Raw genomic sequence first — 23,334 nt, forward strand, 5'->3', positions numbered from 1 at the left:
AACTACAAGATAGACACAGGACGGCCTTCGTGACTATACACCATGTAGAATCCGAGGTCAGCTTCGCATGAGGCTGTACATAATAAGCTATTATTTTCCTTAAGTTAGTGCGTACTCCAGATACCACATTTGCCCATTGATAACGTCTGTGTGGGTTGCTGCAGACAAACGAGTCATTAAAGCAAAGAGCTGTAGACCCCAAGGTCAGCAAAACTGCTACCACAATTCCACATTCATAAATTTAATCAAGATAAGAGAGATACATTTTAATGGTTGAAAATTAGAGGGAGAGAGTGTGAGAGAAAGAATACAATGTTACAAATTCAAAGCAAAATCAACTTATTCACTTATTTACTAATAATTGGTAGTATTTAAAATACTTTATTCCAATCGTAGAAACGGTCACTCATTTGGATTTCTTGAGTGGAAAGATTGTTTCAAACCTTTTGAAAAACTTTAGTTTGGTTAGAGCTTAGGGATTCGAATTACAGCAGCCTTCGGAACACCAGCTTTGAATATGATCAAGCTAGTGGTGGTAAGAGATAGATAGATACACATAGATATGGGGAAGGAGAGTAGATGGGGATACAAGGAAAATTGAGGAGATGCCAAAGGCAACAGCAAATTAAGCCAGACATTTCAGCATGGGCTGGGGGCAGACATTACAAAATAGGGAATGTGGAAGTTGGCCACGCAAGAAGTTTGAAATCAGATTGTTCAGATCACCACTTAGGTGAATAACTTTTGGAATCTTACACTAAAATGGAGGGGTTGGGGTGGGGGGCGGGTGGTGGTGGTGGTGCAAGAGGGTAGGGCAGGATTGAAAATCATACTGACCGCACCAGATATTCTTTGGATATGCCCACTGTCATTTTCTAGATGACGAGAAATACATTTTTAAAAAAAACTTAGTGGTGAACATTGGTACAAATCAGGAAGCTGTACAAAATGCGAGTCAGGCCACAACTGGAGTACTGTGTACAATTCTGGGCACCACACTATAGGAAGGATGTGATTGCCCTGGAGAGGGTGCAGAGGAGATTTACCAGGATGTTGCCTGGGCTGGAGCATTTCAGCTATGAAGAGAGACTGAAAAGGCTCGGGTTGTTTTCCTTAGAGCAGAGAAGGCTGAGGGGGGGACATGATTGAGGTATGCAAAATTATGAGGGGCATTGATAGGTTAGATAGGAAGAAACTTTTTTCCCTTCGCCGAGGGGGTCAATAACCAGGGGGAATAGATTTAAGGGAAGGGGCAGGAGGATTAGAGGGGATTTGAGGGAAAAAAATTTCACTCATAGGGTGGTTGGAATCTGGAATGCACTGCCTGAAGAGGTGGTAGAGGCAGGAACCCTCACAACATTTAAGAAGTATTTAGATGAGCACTTGAAATGCCATAGCATTCCAGGCTGGTGCCAAGTGCTAGAAAATGGGATTGGAATAGTTTAGTGCTTGATGGCCGGCACAGATACGATGGGCCAAAGGGCCTGTTTCTGTGCAGTATAACTCTGTGCCTCGAAGAAGAAAAAAAGACCTTGCAGATGAAGAATGAAAATAGTTCACAATATTTTGTAAAGAGCATCTGGACTATTGAAGTGTGTGTGGCTTTGTTACTCTGTTCTGATCAGCTGATGGAAAAACATGGCAACGCTGCTGTTACCCAATCACTGGGCTTGATTTCCAGGATACGGCTATCAATAATGGTCAGGTAGTCTGGTTCAGGTAGGTGATCTCTCAATGCATGAAACATGCAGATGTGAGTGGTTATGAGCAGCGAACTCAAGCTATTTACATATGACTGGCTGGTTTGGCCATGTCTGTTTGTGTATTCACATGCTTTCCAGTAAGAACTTGTTTACTGGTCAACCTTTTGTTGAACTGCCTTTCAAAAAAAACACCCAAAGTTCAGCCCTTCAGTTTTAAAAGATAGATTCCAAGTGTAAACAATAAATATGGACTCATAACAATATACAAAATAAGAGTTCAATATAAAGCTGAACATGAATTCAAATCAAGTGCAACATCAATGGCAATGATAAACTTTTTCCTAATTTCTTGCAGTTGTCCTTCGTTGAAGGCAAGTCTGATTCAGTGCATGCAGAAGAGATTAAACCACTGGAATAATAAGAGAGAAGGCAGGAAAAGTCTGCTGAAGCATTCAAAGGCCAATCGAAACACGTTTGTTGAAGTATTCATCGTCTAGCCAGTGACTGGATGGCAGACGGTTCACTTGTTACAAAGGACCATGGAAGAACCCGAGCCAATTCAATCGCAATTTGTCGACACAATCGTACGTAACAAAGGTTTATTTTCTCTTTCAACTGATTCACAAACACACAGTCTTCATCAAGTCTTTGGCTAGCCTGCAGACACTGGTGACGGTTCAATCCTCCATCCTGTATAAAGCCCTGCCTTGTTTTGAAAAGGCTGATGTGCAAAACATATCAACAGCAGACAAGCATTGCATTAGAGTTTGGGGTTCGGTTAATGCTCTCCATGTTGTCTAGTAATTTAAGTAGAATTCTGCCAAGGTGATTTATTCACATATATTCCAGGGTTTTCAATACTGAATAGTCGTCACAACTGCATGAAAGGTTACTCTCCTCATCGTGTAATCTTGCTTAGTCAGTGCATTCACTGTTCCCTTTTTGGGTGCTTTGGGTAGTGTCAAGCATGACTGAGTTTGCAGCTTAACCGGTTTGTCTGAGTTTTGATTTCTCAGAACAAAGCCAAAATTTGCAGGATGCCGACCATAAAACATATTGGCATTGTCCAGGATCACCAACACTGAAAAGCAGAGGAAATGTACATTGTTATTTACACATTCGTTCTGATAGTTTTAATTGGATGAAGCATATAACTGTAATCCAGATCTAGAAATATGAATGGCTAGGAGTAATAGGACTGTAATTTGCTACAAGGTTCAGATGGTAGAACAAATCACAGGAGAAAAGTTTGTGCATTTGCACCATTGTTGGATAGGCTGAATAGCTGAAAAAAAATGTTTTTTTCATCCATTCTCGGGATATGAGTATTGCTGGCAAGGCCAGAATTTATTCCCTGTCCCCAGTTATCCCTGAGAAGATCGGTGCTGGCTGCCTTTTTGTCACAGTTTGATAGAATTGAGTGTTAAGGGTCAGCCCTGCATGGGCCAGGCCAGGTAAGGATGTCAGGTTTCTTTTCCTAAAGAACTTTCGTGAACCAATTGGGTTTTTACTCTGATCCAACAGCTATATGGTCACTTTTGCTGATACCAGTAGTGAAGTTTCATGCTAGGTCCCCACCTGCCAAGAATGAGGCACATTAATTTTGTCATGAACATTGAATTTAATCTGTTACTATAGTTGAGAAAGGACATGTTAAACTCATCAGCCGTGGCTGGAGAAGATATTTGCAAATTAACAGACAGTGTTTCAAAGGACAAAGCAGCCACTCCCTGACACATTCAACCCACAATGGACTTTTGATCACCAGACATTGAAGGTGAGGGCGCTCACATTCCAGGTTGATTGCTAAGATGACCAAATATACAAACGGACATGGTCAAATCAGCTAGTCACATGACTAACCTGCTGGGAAACCTGAGGTTTTGAATTTAAAGTCATAGAGTCAGAGTTATACAGCACAGAAACAGGCCATTTGGCCCATCGTGTCTGTACCGGCCATCAAGCACCTATCTATTCTAATCCCATTTTCCACCACTTGGCCAGTAGCCTTGTATGCTATGGCATTTCAAGTGCTCATCTAAATACTTCTTAAATGTTGTGAGGGTTCCTGCCTCTAACACAGCTCGGGCACTGTTCCCGATTCCAACCACCCTCTGGTTGAAAAACATTTTCCTCAAATCCCCGATAAACCTCCAGCCCCTTACCTTAAATCTATGCCCCCTGGTTATTGACCCCTCCACTAAGGGAAAAAGTTTCTTCCTCCCTATCCTATCAATGCCCCTCATAATATTGTATACCTCAGTCAGGTTCCCCCCTCAGTCTTCTCTGCTGTAAGGAAAACAACCCTAGCCTATCCAGTCTCTCTTCATAGCTGAAATGCTCCAGCCCAGGCAACATCCTTGTGAATCTCCTCTGCACCCTCGCCAGTGCAATCACATCCTTCCTACAGTGTGTTGCCCAGAACTGTACACAATACTCCAGCTGTGGCCCAGCTAGTGTTTTATACAGCTCCATCATAACCTCTCTGCTCTTATATTCTATGCCTCAGCTAATAAAGGTAAGTATCCTGTATGCCTTCCTAACCACCTTATCTACCTGTGCTGCTGCCTTCTATGGACAACTGCACCAAGGTCCCTCTGACCCTCTATACTTCCTAGGATCCTACCATCCATTGCATATTCCCTTGCCTTGTTAGTCCTCCCAAAATGCCTCACACTTCTCAGGATTCAATTCCATTTGCCACTGCTCTGCCCATCTTACCAGCCCATCTATATTGTCACGTATTCTAAGGCCTTCCTCCTCACTATTTACGACGCCACCAATTTTTGTGTCATCTGTGAACTACTGATCATACTTCCTATATTCACGTCTAAATCATTAATGTACACTACAAACAGCAAGGGTCCCAGCACTGATCCCTGTAGTACACCACTGGTCACAGGCTTCCAATCGCAAAAGCAACCCTTGACCATCACCCTCTGCCTCCTGTCACTAAGCCAATTTTGTATCTAATTTGCCAAATTGCCCTGGATCCCATGGGCTCTTACCTTCTTTACCAATCTCCCAAAAGCCTTACTGAAGTCCATGTAGACTACATCAACTGCTTTATTCTCATCTACACATCTAGTCACCTCCTCGAAAAATTCAATTAAGTTTTGTCAGACATGGTCTCCCCCGACAAAGCCATGCTGACTATCCTTGATTAATCTCTGCCTCTCCAAGTGGAGATTAATCCTGTCCCTCAGAATTTTTTCCAATAGTTTGCCTATCACTGATGTTAGAATCACTGACCTGTAATTACATGGTTTATCTCTGCTACCCTTCTTGAATAATAGTACCACATTTGCTGTCCTCCAGTCCTCTGGAAATTTGAGTCAGAGCCCCTGCTATCTCCACCATTGCCTCACTTAACAGCCTGGGATACATCTCATCTGGGCCTGGGGATTTATCACTTTTAAGCATGCTAAAACACCTAATACTTCCTCCCTTTCAATGCTAATTTGTTAAAGTACATCACAATCCCCCTCCCTGATCTCTACACCTACATCGTCCTTCTCCAAAGTGAATAGAGATGAAAGATAATCATTTAAAACCACAGCTGTGTCCTCCGGCTCCACACACAGATTGCCACTATGGTCCCTAATGGGCCCTACTCTTTCCCTGGTTACCCTCTTGCCCTTAATATACTTATAAAACACCTCGGGATTTTCCTTTATCTTGCCCTCCAGTGTTTTATCATGTCCCCTTCTCGCTCTCCTAATTACTTTTTTAAGTACCCCTCTACACTTCCTATACTCCTCTAGGGCCTCCTCTGTTTTCAGCGCTCTGAATCTGCCATAAGCCTCCTTTTTTTTCCTTATCCAATCGTCTATATCCCTTGAGATCCAGGGTTCCCTGGACTTGTTGGTCCTATCCTTTACCTTTGCGGGAACATGTTGGCCCTGATCTCTCACTATTTCCTTTTTGAATGACTCTCACTGGTCTGATTTATACAAACGGATTGGGCAGAAGGTCTGTTGCTCTTGGACTGAGAAGATCTCTGTCCTGTCTGCTGCCATCTCTTTTTCACAAGCCTCTGAATCCACTGAAGACATATGAACCCCAAGGGAGAAAAGCATCCTCCAGCAAACAAGGTTTAAGAATACTGGGTCCCAACAAAAAGCAAGATCTACCTGCAGTCAAGGATTCTGCAGTGAGCTCGAAGAACCGTAACAACAACTCGTCAGATATTGCCTCAAACTTTTCCACTTTAGTTTTCTTCTCTTTTTTGTCTCTATTTGCATGTGTGTATTGCGTATGCATGCAAGCATGCAGCATATATCCGTAGGTGTCAACCGAATTAGAGTTTAAGTTTAATAAATTTCAACTTTTCTTCTTTAAACCTAAGAAAGCCTGTTTGTGTTGGTTTCTTTGTCTTACAATTGGAAAGCAGTGAACAAGGATTCACCAAGGGTGAACTAAAATCATGGTGTGTTTAAAATTAAACCCTGTTATGTTCAGACCTGGTGAAGTCTGAAAGGGAACCCTAGACCCCTTTCTCACCTGGTCACAACAGAAGACTAAATGATGGTATTGTGTAATCACTGCAAAACATTGCCAAACACCATCCTTCCTTTATTGTTGGGTCCGAATCCTGAAATTCCCAACCCAATACTGTTGGGGGAAGCACCATCATCAAAATAACAGCAGCAGCTCAAGGATAGGGCCTGTCCCCTGCATCTTCTCAGGGCAATAAGGGATGCAAAATAAATGACAGCTTTGCCAGTGACATTTGTATCCAGAGAAAGTTTGTTTAAATTCTGACCGGAATAGCATTCCACAGGCACTGGGAGTCCTCAGCAAATGAAGGATTCTGCCTAGCGGAGTCTGGACAGTGAGAGTTGACAGGATTTTCAAGCATGAGAGAATCACAGCCATGATGTCTGATCCTGTCTTCAATTTTGTTTTGGTATTCGCTTTTCATGAGAAAAGGTGGTGGTGAAGGTGTCACTGATTAGCACACTAGGAGCTGGAGACCCTATCCAGTTTTCCTGCTTCATAGCCAAGGTGATTTCAGTAAAAGAAAACGGTGAATGCATTTTTTGAAAAATCCTATTTGAATTACAATAAAGAAACCAGAATAATGCTGATAAATTCTGAATTATTCGATTCGTTAAGTCCACAACGAACTCCAGATTTGCACCCTTCACACAATATAGCTTTTCGGGGGATTAGCTGACTTGAGTCGCTGAACTGCATCTGACCAGAACCCACTCCATTCCTGGGCTAGGGGAAAATTGGAACTCACGTTACACTTTCAAAAATGAAATGTCACTACTTTCCACATGGTCAAATTCCTATCATGTTATTATTTTCAGGTTCTCTGCAGAATGCTGTGACATGAAATGAAATTACTACAGATATCCTCAACAGTAACCATGGCAATAAATGCATGTTTGAAAGGTTGGTAATAGCAATGTGAGAAATATGAAGGAAAAATGCCCATCACCAGTGTTAACCTAAGAGCTGCACTCCCTCTTGGAATCTCTGACATGTCATGAATGTAACTGATGTCTATCTTCTGAAGGAAAATACTGTGTGAAATATTGAGAAATTAGCCATCCACTTTCATGATTAATGAAAAACTTTCAGTCACACCTAGACATAATTAAGTAGAAATTTAATTCACGTATCAACATCGGGTGTAGGCTGTACCTAGCAGTGACTACTGGAAGGTAAATTACATCAAATTAACAACAGAAAAAGGCTATTTCCCCCATCTGGTCTGTGCCAGTGTTTATATTTCCTCCACCTTATTTCATCTGACCTTATCTGAATATCGTTCTGTTTCCTTCTCTCCCATGCACTTGTGTAGCTTCTCCTGAAAGACATCTGCGCTATTCATCGCAACTACTCCCTGCAGTAGCAAGTTCTGTACTCGAGCCATTCTCTGGGTAAAGAGGTTTCTCCTGAATTCTTAATTGGATTTATTGGGGACTATCTTATACTTATGGCCCTGAGTTTTGGTCACCTCCACCACCCAAGTGAAAAAGAAAGCCCAATAACATTTAGGGGCATGTTGTCCCCACAAACAACTTTGAAAGTTTTCCAAAATGTAGCAATTCATACTAACCCTGCATCTCTTTTCAAAGTTGATCAAAGCACCCGTAAGGAGACAAACAAGGACAAAAAAAAAATTCAATTTGTAGAAAGGTTCGATTGTGCACAAAAATGGTCACGAGTGAAATACAAGCCCTGTAAACTTGGTTCCAAATTAGTATGTGGCAAAACTCAATCATGTATACGACACCAAAGGTGTAAGACACCCACTGCCAAATCATTATTTTGTACAATAGACAAGTCCTTCTCTGCAGTCAAATTCATTAACACCAAGTTGATTACATAAGTCAGCAACTATTTGAGAATGAAATGGTGCGTGATGTCCCATTAACAGAAAATGACCTGGACACAATAAAAGTGTGCAATTTATGCAACATTTTCAGGAAACGGAAAAAATAGCGTTATATTCATAGTAACTTGTCATGCATCTTCATTTACAGTGTTTGATTCACAGTGCAAAGTACTAAATTACCATTGCCATGCATGTACTTTTTCACATGTATGCCTTTGATCAATCTCAGTAGTTATTTCATTGTCACTTTTTTATTCTCATCTTCAAGAAACCTGCACTGATATGGTAACTATTGCAACCATCAGCCAAGCAGGAATCCCAACATGTGGTAAAACAAATAGACTTACAACATAATCTGGAAGTGCAGTGTCCACCATCGTGAGATCTGTGAGGAATGTGCCCAGGTAAGGCACAATTCCTTGCATCACATCCTATAAAACAGAGGCAAATTTGTTCAACATATTTTGAATACGTTAATTGCCACATTTCCTAAACATACTACCCATAATTAACTTGTTCCCTTTGATATGTAACAAAATCAATCTGTAACTAGAGAACATTTAATACAGAATGATACAATGGCATACAAAACTAAAAGCAAAATACTGCGGATGCTGGAAATCTGAAATAAAAATAAGAAATGCTGGAACCACTCAGCAGGTCTGGCAGCATCTGTAGAAAGAGAAGCAGAGTTAACGTTTCGGGTCAGTGACCCTTCTTCGGAACCCTTCTTGTTCTGGCATACAAAACTAGATCCATATAGATCAAAAAAGTTCAAAGTTCAATTCCTGGTTTATACTGTATGAACCATCTCAATCTAAGGGGAGCTTTGTCATTGAAAGTTAGGAGCTCTTCCACATGTTACTGTTACAAATAGCATTAACCATTCTTACTTATTGTGAACACTTCAGTTATATACAAAGAGAATGCACATAAACAGCATTGGTCAAATACAATATTGTCTCTCTTTCAACCCTAAACTACAGGCAGTTCACTTATTTGTAAATACAGGCAAAACATTAGATTGTCTGCTATCCTTTTTTTTTTCTTTTTCTCCTCATCTCCTAAAAGGTTTGACTGAATTAATAGCTGGAACTTGTTAGAACCAGAGGCCATCCTTCATTTGGTAACCTCGGTGATGACTGTTTGTAGCCTATTCCATTAGAGGGCATCACTGCTGAGCTCATTTGGCTCCTCATCTGATACTCAGATATGCAACTTTCCAGCAGGAGCTAATGGACAGCTATCAGGAACTCAGCTAGTTTTGTATAATTTTACAATACAGAAGAAGGGCGTTCAGAAAAACAAAAGATAACGTATCAGCCCCAGGAGCTTGCTCTGCCATTCAATAGGGTCATGGCTGATCTCAGACCTCAACTCCACTTTCCTGCCTGATCTTCACATCCCTGGATTCTCTCGGAGTCCAAAAATATATTGATTTAATTTGATTTAGAGATACAGCACTGAAACAGGCCCTTCGGCCCACCGAGTCTATGCCGACCATTAACCACCCATTTATACTAATCCTACACTAATCCCATATTCCTACCACATCCTCACCTGTCCCTATATTCCCCTACCACCTACCTATGCTTGGGGCAATTTATAATGGACAATTTACCAATTAACCTGCAAGTCTTTTGGCTGTGGGAGGAAACCGGAGCACCTGGAGGAAACCCATGCAGACACAGGGAGAACTTGCAAACTCCACACAGGCAGTACCCAGAATTGAACCCAGGTCGCTGAAGCTGTGAGGCTGCGGTGCTAACCACTGTGCTGCTATTGATCTCAGCTTTGAATATACTCAGCAACTGAACATCCACAACTTTCTGGGGTTGAGAATTCCAAAGATTCACAACATGTAGTGAAAAAATTTCTCTTCATCTCAGTTCTAAATGGCTGACCCCTTATTCTGTGACTATGCCCCAGGGCATTCGACTCCCCAACCAGGGGAAAAACAGCCTCTCAGCACCTATGCTCCCAAACCCTCTCAGAATCTTGTGTTTCAATGAGATCACTTCTCATTCTTCTAAACTCAAGACAGTATAGGTCTACTCAATCTCTGCGCATAGGACAATCCTCCCATCCTAGGAACTATTTAGCCTTCTGCACCTGTGATGGCTCTCCAAATTATCTATTTCGGGTCCAGATCAGGATTGTCCAACATTTTTATTTATTTGTTAATGGGATGTAGGCTTCGCTGGCTCGGCCAGCATTTATTGCTGATCCCTAATTGCCCACTGAAGGCATTTAAGAGTCACATGTAGATCAGACCAGGTAAGGATGGCAGATTTCCTTCCCGAAAGGATATTAGTGAATAAGATGGATTTTTACAACAATTGACAATGATTTCATGGTCACCAGCAGATTAACTTTTAATTCTAGATTTATGAATTGGATTCAAATTTCCTCATCTGCCATGGTGGGATTCAAACCCATGTCCTCAGATGATTAGCCTAGGCATCTGGATCACTGGTCCAGTGACATTCCACTATGCCACCGCCTCCCCTACACGGCCCACGGGCCAGAATTGGCCTACCAAAGGTTTCCATCCAGCCTACGAATGTATTTCAGAGATACATAATTTCCCATTGTTGTCTTAGAGTTCAGAAAAACTGAGCATCTGACAGACTAATGTTTTTAGAACTCAGATTCAAATCCTTCCAACAAAAATACTACATTCAGTCCTTTTCAAATACGGAACAAAAAGCTACATTTAAAATCAATTAGGAATTAGACAGAAAACCCATGCTTTGACTATTTTCTGCCTGTAACAATGAGCAGTGTTGTGGCAATTTGGCACAAAGATTTTTATAACTAACCAATATCAGGATTAATTAGTCACTTTGCAAATGGAGGAATGAAATAGATAAAAACGAATGGACAATGAGCATGATGAGTTAGGAGAGATGACTGAAAACTTGGTTGCAAAGATGGGATTTCAGAAGGTTTTTCAAGCTGGAGAGAAGTGGAGGCGGTCAGGAAATTAAGGAGTTCCAAAGTTGGGCTGAAGGAATTGAAGCAATGATTGGGAGTGGAAGCAGGAAGTTTCACGAAATAGGCGGAATAAGGCTGTAAAGATTTGAAAATTAGCACTTTTAAGTTTAGTGCACTTGGGGATAGGGAACCAAAAATGATGGCTTCTCGGTATCTTAGAGTGGCGATAATGATGCCAGATTCTATACCTTATGCAGAGGACTTGGTTGAGTGTTTCAGTTGCTTAATGTTTTCTAAAACTCACAAAACACACTGAACACTTGCTATAACTGGCAGAGAAGCCATTATACGAATGGAAGATTTTTCTTGATGTTCATAACGACTGTGTTGGCCATTCATCCCAATCATTCTTTATAAAATCCTATTGAACAGTTTATTCACTTGATTGATTTAAATTAACATGTTTAAAAAAGGGAAGCCTAGAGGAGGTAAAAAAAATTCTCTTCATGGAGCCAAGCACTGAACAACAGCCTGTTGGTAGCAATGACGATTGGTGGGGCAGGGGGGTGGGTGATGGCGGGTGTGAGGAAAGATTTAGGCGAATGGTTCCAGGGGTGGGGGATTTCAGTTATGTGGATAGATTGGAGAATCTGGGGTTATTCTCTTGAAAGAAGGTTGAGAAGATCTTGGAAGTCGAGACCCCCATTGCCTGGATAAAATGCTAGTTTTCAATTAAAAGGCCCTCACACCACGCAAAGCAAAAGGAAAAATCATTGGCACAAGTCCCACTTTAAACTTTGTCAAAGAGTTCAGATTTCAAAGATTAGATTCTCTTTCTGTGTTTATTCCTGAGTTTGCATCATTGTCAGCGTACCCAAGTTAGAATATGTTTACCTAGTACACAATGCACATTTCCCCAGATGCCTGATCGATTGACAACACCCATATGCAGTCAGCCACCAATTTAACACATTGCAGGTATTATTTTTAAACACTGAACACCCGATGAATATGGATAAACTGGCCCAAATGCAACATCTTACCTCTTCACCCAGATGATAATCAATTCGATGGCAGCATTGTTCCTCAAGCTCTTCGAACAATCCCATGCTGCTGCTAATCAAGAGAATGAGACAAATTAATCATGAGAGAATAGAGGCAGATTAATCAATGGCTGTCAAAGACTCAGACATGTAACAGACAACAGAGATAATGGGGGGTGGGGAAGGGTTTAAGAATTTCTCATAACTAAATGCAATGCAGGGCATTAGCTAGCCTTTGGTAAATCTCCTGGCAGCAATAGAAACTTCCAAGAAACCTAAAAATGCAGACAGGATCAAATTGTATGTGGCAAAGGGATTAAACTACAGGAACTTGCTTGAAAGAGTTTAGCGCTCTTCCACAGCAGATAAAAGATTGTCTCGTCTGTGCTTTTAGCATCCTATACAAACCACCATCGTACATCACTGCACACAACATATCCACAGAGAGAGTATTTTATGGCCAGTTACAGCAGATCAATTTTGGAACGCAATAGTTTAAAGTTTAAGTTGCTGAACAGTTTTATTATTCTATTGAAGAAAACTGCCCAGTAACCCTCATTCTTGAGCCAAATAATGACAGACTTCTGGCAATGAGCCAGTTGTTAGAGGTGCACCATAGTGTCTCTGGTAGCCCTGCCAACACATCTAGAATCTGAAGCTCACTGAGCAAGGAAGCTCAGGGTAGAATCTGCAACTCATCATCACATTTTTATGACAAACATTACATGGCTATTTCGGAAAAGGAACTTACTTTGACACAGCAGCCCAAGTCGTCTTCAATTTATAGATTGGACTGGACTGCAGGGCTGCAACAATGGCCCGGAGTGAGGAGAAATTCTTCATTATTCTGGATTTCTATTTGGAAAAGAAGAGAGTTATTTGTAAATATCAGTGACTGCTAGTTTCCTGATACCTCAGACTTTTGAACTGTTCTACCAAAAAGGTCAGCTGTAAAAATAACAGCATTAAAATCAGATTCATGGAAAAAAACATTTTCACACTTCTTGCCAACTCAAAGTTTGTTCACTTATTTTGCTGCTATAACAACCTATTCAGTTCATCGTCTGTCAACTTTTGACAGATGGCCTACAGCTTTGGTGATTGACACCGAAGGGGGCTTCAAATTGAGCATGATCGAGACACAGACTCTTTTGGGGAGAGGTTGGTGGGTAGGGTGGTGGGGGGGAAAGAGGGGAGGGGGAAGCCTTCCTTCTCATTACATTTGGCTGCTGAATAATAAATTGTAATTTCTGGCATAAAGAGCAGACTGGCAGGACTGGCAGCACAAGATAACCATCTAATGAAAAGCATACAAAAATCAGAAAATCGAGTGCACTTTTATTAGCTACGTTTGAACTAAAATAAAACTGTTGATACTGAGTTAGCTGATATCAGCAAGGACAGCAGCAGGAATGTCCTCCATGTCCTTGGCCAATGCAGGCAGCGAGAGAAATAAGTCAGTCAGAATTCCCACTCCTGACCTCTTTCCAATCATACCTGTGGGAAGGTGCATGTATTCAGATATATGACAAGGACAGACCTGGCTTCAGATGTGATTCCTCTGTCTCGTCCCCCTTTTCACAAGTGATTAGCATGCTAACATTCAGCACAAAATGTTGGAGGGCAGTCATTTGGGCATGGGATCAAACAGCAGCAAGAATTTAGACTGGAAGGGAGAAAATGGAGAATGAAATGGAAACATTAATGAATTCCAGCTGAGTTGGAGGGGGTGGGGAGGTGGTAAACAAACTACACTATGCAATAAAGGCCTGCTCAAGTATAAAATTTAAACCCGACCTGGGCCCGATCCGATCAAAGCCAAACCAAACCCAACTGGAGCCTGTGTCCTTTAATTTTTTTTAATACCAGACAGGAATGTCGCAATAAATTTAATAATATCAGACATGTTATTAAAACAGAAAAAAAGCGCCAAGACGTAGATTAAAAAGAAGACAAATTGCCTACTCTCACCTGGCAAGAGGCAGTTAGGGAACATTTGATTTCATAGTCTCAGTTACAGATATAGCAAGTAGGTAGTCTCAGTTACAGACCGAGCAAAAAAAAAGAAAAAAGGTCTCATAAATTGTCATGTTAGAAAAGGATAGAGTCAACGGGGTAGAAGGCTTAAGGGCAGTCCTCCGCTGGTCAATTGTCCTTCCAACTACACTGAAGTTCTTCTCTCTGCTGCTACTGCTCGCCAGAATGCAAAGTATACTTCTAGCCAGAATGGCCAATTTAGGGTATGCAACACTGTATTCCTTCCGCCAGCCCAACAGGTCATGCTCGTTTTTGCATCGCCAGCACAGCAGGCCTCTGTGCTGTGGACTGCTGCACTTCATCATTTGTGTTCACTTCTTCATGAACATTCTCCCACTCAGCAAATTCGGTCAGCTGTAGGTTCATCATCAACCACTTTCATTTGCTTCACAGGGTCTTCTGTTTTAAAGTTGTTGATCAGTCAGCGCACTTCAGAATGAACTTCTTCCCTATCATGGCCAGACAACATTCGCAGCTGATTAAATTTAGTTCAGAGAAATGTTGCTCTCTTGTGCACATCATTTACTTCAACTTTCTTCAGAAGCCACTCTCTTTGCCGTTGCTTGACAACTGCTTGCATTGGAGTATCTGAAGAAAGTGGCATACAGAGTCATTTCTCAAACCACGGAATTACCAGATTCAGTGTAGGATACTGGTCTCCCTCGAGTTCCCTCTGAGCTTCATAAAATGGTTGGAGGAAATCAACCAAAAACTGCAAGACATCGGGGGTGACGTTTTCCAGCCTGTAGTTTTCCCCAGGCTGTTCCAGTTTCTCGTGCAGCTCATGATAAATATCCTGAATTGAATTCAGTGTCAGATACACAGTACTGTACCTCGTTTCTCCCATTGGATTTACTGTTTTAGACAACTGTGCAGCAAGACCAGACTGTTAAACATATATCACCAAGGCTTTGGCATGACGTATGGTTTCTACAACATCCAGAGCTTCAGAAGCTAATTCCGTTGGATCAAGTGAATGTTGAAGGACTGTGTTATATACGTGGTCCTGACAATCCAGACTTCGATATGGCCTAAGAGCGAGCACTATATTAACACCCTGATCTGTCACCCAGACTAACTTATTTAAATTTGCTGGGTCGAATTTAAAAGTGTTCACGAGCAGCTTTAAAATCTTATGCCTGATGTTTCCACCAGTTTTGGCGTCCTCCAGTGGAAACATTGCTGTTGTGAAAACTTTGGCATTAAGTTTAAAATCTGCTGTGATGTAATGACAAATTAGCAACATATAATGGATTTTACGGTATTTGTCCGTCCATATGTCAGTTGTCATTCCCACATTCACAGCCTTCAGTGTGTCAATAATCTGAGAAATTAGTTGTTTTCTCTTTTCTTTGACCACATCAGAACACCTTGAAACTGTACTTGGATTTGGTAACATAGTGGTTGCTGATACTCGACCGTATGTAGCACCCACATTGATGAGCTCTTGTGCTCATTCGTCTGTAATTTCTGATTTCTTGTGAGCTTGAATGTACAAACGAAGTTATGTACAACATAACTTGCGTCACTGCAAAGATGAATTTCCCATCTTTTTGCTGTCATATTTGAGTAAAAGTTTGCAAGATTTGCATTGAAATTCACTGGAACCTTTACGATCACGGCAAACAACAGTGTCAAAATGTTTCCAAATGGAAGATTTATCTTCTCCGGCTACAGAACTTCCCACTACTAAACATTCTCCCGTAGACAGCATTCATTTTACATCAATGGCCTCCATACTTAGTGTACTGTAGAATCACTTTTGGTTGTATTAATTACAGCATAAACGCGATGACGTAGGGATGCTCACATGCTCACTGCAGAGTGCGGACTGCACGTTTCATGCCTTGTTAACGTTGGATGGAAGATTACTTCTGATTACTGTGGAATCCACGGTAATCGGAAGTAATTATAGGAGCCATTTGAACATTGAGAAGTGGAAAAAATACTTGCTAAAATGTAATAATGCATTTATTTATAAAATATGGAGCCAGTACAGTCCAGCCCAACCTGACCCAAGTCCGAATGCTGGACACAGAATATAGACCCGGTTCGGGTCGGGTAGCCAGGGTTTACTATGCAATGCCTAATAGGCAAGTTCATCTTTGAAGTACAATTAAAATCCTGAAATTAATTTACTTTTCCCCTCCACATAGAATATTAGATATGTTTGAAATGTTCATCTTCAAATGCAAGCATTATCTGAGGCATGAAATGTTAGCTATGTAATGCCAATCTATTCCTCCTCAGACATGTTGCTGCTTTATTTTCCCTCAGGGATATCAATAGTTATAAAGTCTTGGTTTAGACATGGCTTAGAGGTGTTGAACCAGAGCCCAGCCAGCAATGGCTTTGTCTTTTTTAAAATATAAGATGATCATTGAAGCATTTCAGTTAAAAAAACAGACACATCGAAGCCACATGTTTTGTATAATTAAGTGACGCCTGACTGCGATGTGACCGTGGGATTTCTAATGCATAAGAGCCAGCACAACAACTTCAGTAATAGGCTCTGAGAATTAAGAAGGGGTGTGTTATCCGGTTTACTCCATTATTTGAGGCTAAGGGATACCATTTCTAGCATATTTTAGGTGCTTATTGAGAATAAACACAAATTAGATTGATTTACTCTATAAGCTCTTAGCCCAATGGAAATAGTGCCAGGATTCAACATACTATAGAAGCATTCAGACTCTTCTTCCTCATAAACCTCCCTTCCTGAGATCTTCTCTCCCCTAGAATCTAATAAGTTTTCAAAACCTGAGCTTAACATCTAATCACCCATTCCTGAGCTGCTTGGTCTTGACTTACAGACTCTCTTCCACCTTGGTGGCTTCCCGTACTGTGGGCTTTGGCCTTTCACATAGGCTAATCGATAAACAATGCAGTACCACAGCAATAGTGATCCACTTCTCGATCACCCTGGCTTTCTTGTCTGGCTTCAGCTTGACGTCTTTGAGGATGGTGCTGATCATACATTTTGTGATGATATTAAATTGTATGACCATGGCCCAGATGGTAGATGCCAGGTGCTGATTTTTCTTTTTGTGCCGCTGAGACCAGATGCACCCCAGGCAGTGGTGGACCACTACTTTGTTGAACAGTTCCTGATCAAATGTGAAAAAGACAAAGATTAATGATGTTTCCAGTACCATGGACCACTTAAACACTGACGTAACGACAAAAATTATCCATTTAAGGGTCAATTAGCCTTGCTGCTTTGCAATGGTACAATTAAAGCTGAAAGACATGGTTTGCCAGTGTCCATGGGCTGGATTTTACCAGCCCTTGCAACATCAGCGGTCGTGGCGGGAGGGCCCAGAAAATGCCTGTGGGCCTCAATGCCAGAAAGGCCCCGCCCCATATTATGCCGGTGAGGCCTCGTGGCGGCCCCCTTGCCGCTCAGCGATGGGAACAGGATTTAAATATGTTATTTAATGAATTAATTACCCACCTGCTTCTGTCGACCGTCCTGCTGTCATCTTCCGGCCGGTTTCCCGACTCCCTCTTCCAATCAACATCAGTACAACACTCGCTCCGTGATTCATTTCTAATCAACTTAGCTAAACTATAAATTCTGAAGTAATTTCAAAAATCCAAAAGGAAATACAACTGAACTTCAAAACCAGTGGACAGAGTGGCAAACTCTCCAGGAACTCATGGCTATTCAGTGGGTGTCTTGAATTAGTTTACTTCAGATTGCCATTCAAAACGAAAAGTTTTATCCATCATGCCTAAATGAATGCTTGGGCGCATCACTATTCCATTCAGAATTGATTCTTTCATTTGTGCTGACAAATCCAATTCGTAATTCTGCAATACTGTGATGTTTTTTGTGAAAATTAGTACAGATGGCTAAAATGGTTCTGTCGTAGCCAAATGTATGGCACGTTGGTGATTTCCATTACACAACACTGGTCTAAAAGATTACTGGTGAACTAAGTGGCAAAACGTCATTCCACCAATTTAATTAATTCCATCACAATCCATTGCATAATTAAACCATCTTATCTTTCATAGTGACTCAAATACTCAATACCTGTGAGTTACCATTGAGCCCTGGAATTAACAGTTTAACTGGCAGCAATTCAAGCTGTTTCTAAAGATGCTTCACTTTGAAACACAGAAATTACAACACAGAAGGCAATCAATTGGCCAAAGTTGCCTGTGCTGGTCCTTACTCTCAACTGGATCCATCAACTGCAATCTCATTTTCCTGTCCTGCTCCCCAGATCCTGTTATATTGTTCAAATGATTATCCAATTCCCTCTTAAATGACGTTATTTGAGGTAAAGCATTCCACACTGTAATAACTGGTCATTTAAAAAAACTCTTCTAACTGGTTCCTTTGTCCTGCTACAATAGTTTAAATGTTACATCAAAAGCTGACTGGTGAGATTTGCAATACAGCAAAAAAACAGATTCTCTTTAGAAGGAATGGAATTTGGAGTAAGAGTGTTTCTGGCTCTTATGTTACTCTACCTGCATGGTGTAATATAACTTCTCAGTGATGAATTGAAAATAAGCTCCAGAATTGCAATTGCAGCCATCATCAAAAAAGGGGAACATATCTCCCCCAGTCCCACCCTCCACCTCCATAGCTTTTAAAATTGAAACAACTTTTTTCATTGCTACACAAAGATTAATCTTACTGTCCAGCTCCTGTTCTGCCACTTCTTGCTGCTGAAATTGTTCGAGGAGTTTCTGGGCCTGTTTCTCCAGTTCTGAGCCTGGCATCGTCTGCCTCAGGTGTTTGAGAATCTTCTGCAGGCATGTGTAATTTGGAATGTTGAAGTTTTCAGAAAACTGGTCCAGCCAGGCTTGCAGAATCGAGGCTATTGCGCTGGAAATATACATGCAAGACAGAGTCAGTAACTGTTTGTCAGGGGAAGTAAAAATGTTTAGAAATAAAATCCCAACTGGTAATTTGGAAGCTTCTAATGTTGTAATTTTAAACTCAATAAATTAAGGCTGTTTATTTATAATTTATTCTTGGGATAAGGGTGTCACTAGCAAGGCCAGTATTTATTGCCCATTCCTAGTTCCCCTGAGAGGGTGGTGCTGAGCTACTTTCTTGAACTGCAGCAGTCCATGTGGTGAAGGTACTCCCACAGTGCCATCAGGTAGGGAGCTCCAGGATTTTGACCCAATGAGGCTGAAGGAATGGCAGAATATGTCCAAATCATGATGGTGTTTGACTTGGAAGGGGACTTGGAGGTGATGGCGTTCCCAAGTTTTCATCTTTGGCAGTCACATATATGAGCCTCGGCTTATATAAAATTATTTTGCATGCATTTGAAGATACTTATACAAACAGGTCTTTGTGTTCGGATTTGGCTTTTTCCAACAGTCAGGCAGAAGTGGGTTATAAAAAGATCTTTACAAACCTTCACCAAAATTCCAACAGGACGAACCAAGCAAATAAAAAATACAAGTATAAAGATGACTTGGTTGCTTGGGCTCTGAGGGCTAAATCGCCAAGGCTTGGACACTCCTATAATTTTTTTCTCAAAAATATACTTTATTCATAAAAATCTGTAAAAAAAATACCTTACAAAGCAGTTCAAAGCAGCACTAAGTTGACATTCCAAAAAGTGTAAAGGAAATCAGTTTTCTTCAATATAGGAGTCAGTTGCTTCCATTCCATTTTACATGCCATGTACATTTTACAGCTCAGCCATATTCAGTGTATACAGCCTGAGCGGTTTTCCATGGGTCCAGCACCTCAGTTCACTATGGCAGGAGGACCTTCCACAGTGGTCTTTCCCCATTGATTCTTTGAGGCGGCTGCCCCAAGCTTTAGTGCGTCCCTCAGCACATAGTCCTGGACCATGGAATGTGCCAATCTGCAACATTTGGTCGTGGACAACTCTTTGCGCTGGAAGACCAGCAAGTTTCAGGCAGACCAAAGAACGTCTTTCATCGAATCGATAGTCCTCCAAAAGCAGTTGATGTTTATCTCGGTGTGTGTCCCTAGGAACAGCCTGTAGAGCACAGAGCTGCTTGGTTTGAACCTCGACAAAAACCACTGCATCTCCTACTACATCTGCTTGCAAAGGCACATTCCAGAAAGAGGTGGGCAACAGTCTCTTCCCCACCACCGCCACCTCGAGGGCAGCGTGCAGAGGAAGGATCTGACGGGGAGGGCCCTTCTCACCACCTGCCAAGCTACGTCTTGGTGCTTGCTTGAAAGTTCTGGTGATGAGGGATTCTGCCAAATGACTTTGGCAGTCTGCTCGGGGAACCGTCCGACAGGATCCACCATCTCCTTATCCAGTCGGGCCTTGAGGACATTCTGTGAAGACCACTGCCTGATGGATTGGTAGTCAAAGGTGTTTTTCTGCACAACCTTTTCCACGAACGATAGGTGATACGGCACGGTCCAACTGGATGCCGCATTCTGCGGCAATGTGACCAGACCCATACTTCGCAACACCGGGGATAGATAGAACCTCAGCACATAATGACACTTGGTGTTTTCATACTGGGGCTCTACACACAGCTTGATGCAGCCGCACACAAAGGTGATCATCAGGCTGAGGGCGACGTTGGGTATGTTTTTTCCGCCCTAATGCAGAGGTTTGAACATTGTGTCCCTCCGGACACGGTCCATTTAGCATCTCCAAATGAAGCGTAAAATGGCTCAGGTGACCGCCACGGTGCAGGAGTGAGGTATGGGCCAGACCTGCGCCACATACAGCAACAGCGTGAGCACCTCGGATCCGATGACCAGGTTCTTACCCACGGCGGAGAGAGATCGCTGCTCCCAGAAGCTGAGTTTATGGTGTACCCTGGCTACTCGCTCCTTCCAAGTTTTGGCGCACACCCCAGCCCTTCCGAACCATATCCCCAGCACCTTCAGGTAGTCTGACCTGACGGTGAACGGGACAAAGGATCGGTCGGCTCAGTTCCCAAAGAACATGGCCTCGCACTTGCCGCTGTTTACTTTGACTCCCGAGACCAGTTCGAACTGGACACAGATGCTCATTAATCTGCGAACGGACAGTGGATCCGAGCAGAAGACAGCAACGTCGTCCATTTACAGGGAGGTTTTGACCCGAGTGCCTCCGCTGCCTGGGATTGTCATTCCTCTAATGCCCACATCCTTCCTAATGGACTCAGAAAAGGGTTCTATACAGCAAACAAACAAGACAGAGGAGAGAGGACAGCCCTGCCTGACTCCAGATTGGATCGGGAAAACTTTCTGATTCCCACCCATTGATTGAGACTGCACTACTGCTGTTTGTGCAGAGCAGTTTGAACTAATTGCGGATTCCCTCCCCAAGCCCCATTTTGGAGAGCACGTCCATCATATATGTGTGCAATATCCTGTTAAACGCCTTCTCCTGGTCCAAGCTGATAAGGCAGGTGTCCACCCTCCTGTTATGTACATAGGCAATTGTATCCCTGAGTAGCAGGAGACTATCAGAGATCTTCCTGCCAGGTACAGTACAGGTCTGGTCAGGATGGATCACCAACTCCAGAGCAGACTTGACCCGACTGATGATGACTTTGGACAGGATCTTGCAGTCACCATTCAGCAGTGAGATGAGCCGCCAATTTCTGATCTCCGCCTCTACCCCTTCCACTTGTTAATGAGGGTGATAATGCCTTTCCTCATGGATTCTGACATGCTGCTGGTCAGAAGCATACTCTCGTATACTTCCAGCAGGTCTGGGCCGATCCAGTCCCACAGAGCCGAATACAACTCAACCGGTAAGCCGTCGCTTCTGGGAGTTTTACTCGTCTCGAAGGACCTGATGGCCTTTGCCAGTTTGTCCAGGCTCTCCCGCATGCTGACATCTAAGACCTCCATGATAGATGACAGGAAGGACTGGGAGGCCGTCCTGTCCCCGGGCTTCACGTCATACAGCCCAGCATAAAAGGATTTGCTAATTCTTTGTATGTCAGACTGCGAAGATGTTACCGAGCCATTCTCTTCTTTCAGGCTGCTGATCACAGAGCTCTCTGTACCTTTTGGAAGAAAAAAACGCAAGCACGTCTCATCCTGCTGAACGGAACGGACTCTGGACCGGAAGATGATCTTGGAGCCTCCGTGGCAAAGAGCGAGGCCTGCCGGCTCTTCACCTCTTGGAGATCCTCCTTGACCTCAACCCCCATCGACTGCAGCCACACCAGATTTTGCATTCTTTTTTGAAGTCAGGACATTTCCCTCTGTGTGTCTCTCGTTTTCTGAACACCTTTGAAGGTAAAGAACTTCTTGATATTCTCCTTGATCGCCTCCCGCCAATGCACTGGAGACTCAAAGAGGGGTTTCATGGTTGTCCAACGTTTGTAATTCCTTTTGAGTTCCTCAACATTTTCTGGGGTGAGCATTATAACATTGAGCTTCCATGTTCCCCTGCTAGCCTGCTGGTCGTCTTGTAAGTGACAGTCGGCCAGTAAGAGGCAGTGGTCAGAGAAGAACACAGGCTTGATGTTGGTGGATCTGACCATGAAAGCACGGGACACAAACAGGAAGTCAATTCTGGAACAGGCAGACCAGTCCGGTCTTGACCAGGTGTATCTACGCTGCACTCCATCTGCAGAGTTGCTAAAGATGTGGTGCAGCTTGGCTTCTTTTACTGTTTCCATTAGGAATCTAGACGTAGCGTCCAATTTGCTGTGGTCCTTGCTGGATCTTCCAGCTGCGTTAATAATGCAGTTGAAGCCACCACCTAGAATGACCAGTCTGGATGTTGTCAGCAGCAGTGGGAGCTGGTGGAAAATGGTCAGCCGCTCGCTGCATTGAGCCAGGGTGTAAACGTTGACCACCCAGAGCAGAGCAGTATTGTACATTACATCTGCTACGAGGAGTCGACTGCTCACCACCTCCTTAACTTCGGAGATGATGAAGTTGCTTCCCCACAGCAGAATACTAAGGCCAGAGGAATGGGAATCATTTCCCCCGACCAGATTGATGACCCTTGTGACCACTATCGCGACCATTGCCTCTAGGTGCCGAGGTGCGGTATTCCATACTCCCGCAGAAACAGCAGGTCAGCTTTGACCTTGGCGAGGTAGTCCCAAGTCGAAACACATTGCGTTAATCAAAGCAATCTTTGTATCCATTTTAAAGTTGGGTGTTGCTTCCCATACCAGGTGTCCTTGTTAGTCCTTGTCCTTGGGTATGTTCCTGCATACCAATAGTGTACACAAGCTGTTTCACATTTGTCGGGCTCTGAAACCCCTCCTGGTTACACATTGTGGGGGGGGGGGGGGTCTTGTTCCGCTGGGGTGTCATCGGGGGGTCTTCTAGGCA

At 42.7% G+C, this 23,334-nt stretch overlaps 1 long non-coding RNA gene across 1 annotated transcript in view; it reads left to right on the top strand.

Moving 5' to 3' along the window:
* Nucleotides 1-23,334, top strand: part of LOC137373110 (uncharacterized) — a 65,529-nt gene that overhangs the window by 21,297 nt on the left and 20,898 nt on the right. Inside the window, exons 2-3 of the long non-coding RNA XR_010975586.1 lie at nt 2,059-2,287; nt 7,022-7,106. This is a non-coding gene — a long non-coding RNA (uncharacterized lncRNA). The remainder of the gene's footprint in view (nt 1-2,058; nt 2,288-7,021; nt 7,107-23,334) is intronic.

Source organism: Heterodontus francisci, chromosome 8 (assembly GCF_036365525.1).
Source record: "Heterodontus francisci isolate sHetFra1 chromosome 8, sHetFra1.hap1, whole genome shotgun sequence".
NCBI lineage: Eukaryota > Metazoa > Chordata > Chondrichthyes > Heterodontiformes > Heterodontidae > Heterodontus > Heterodontus francisci.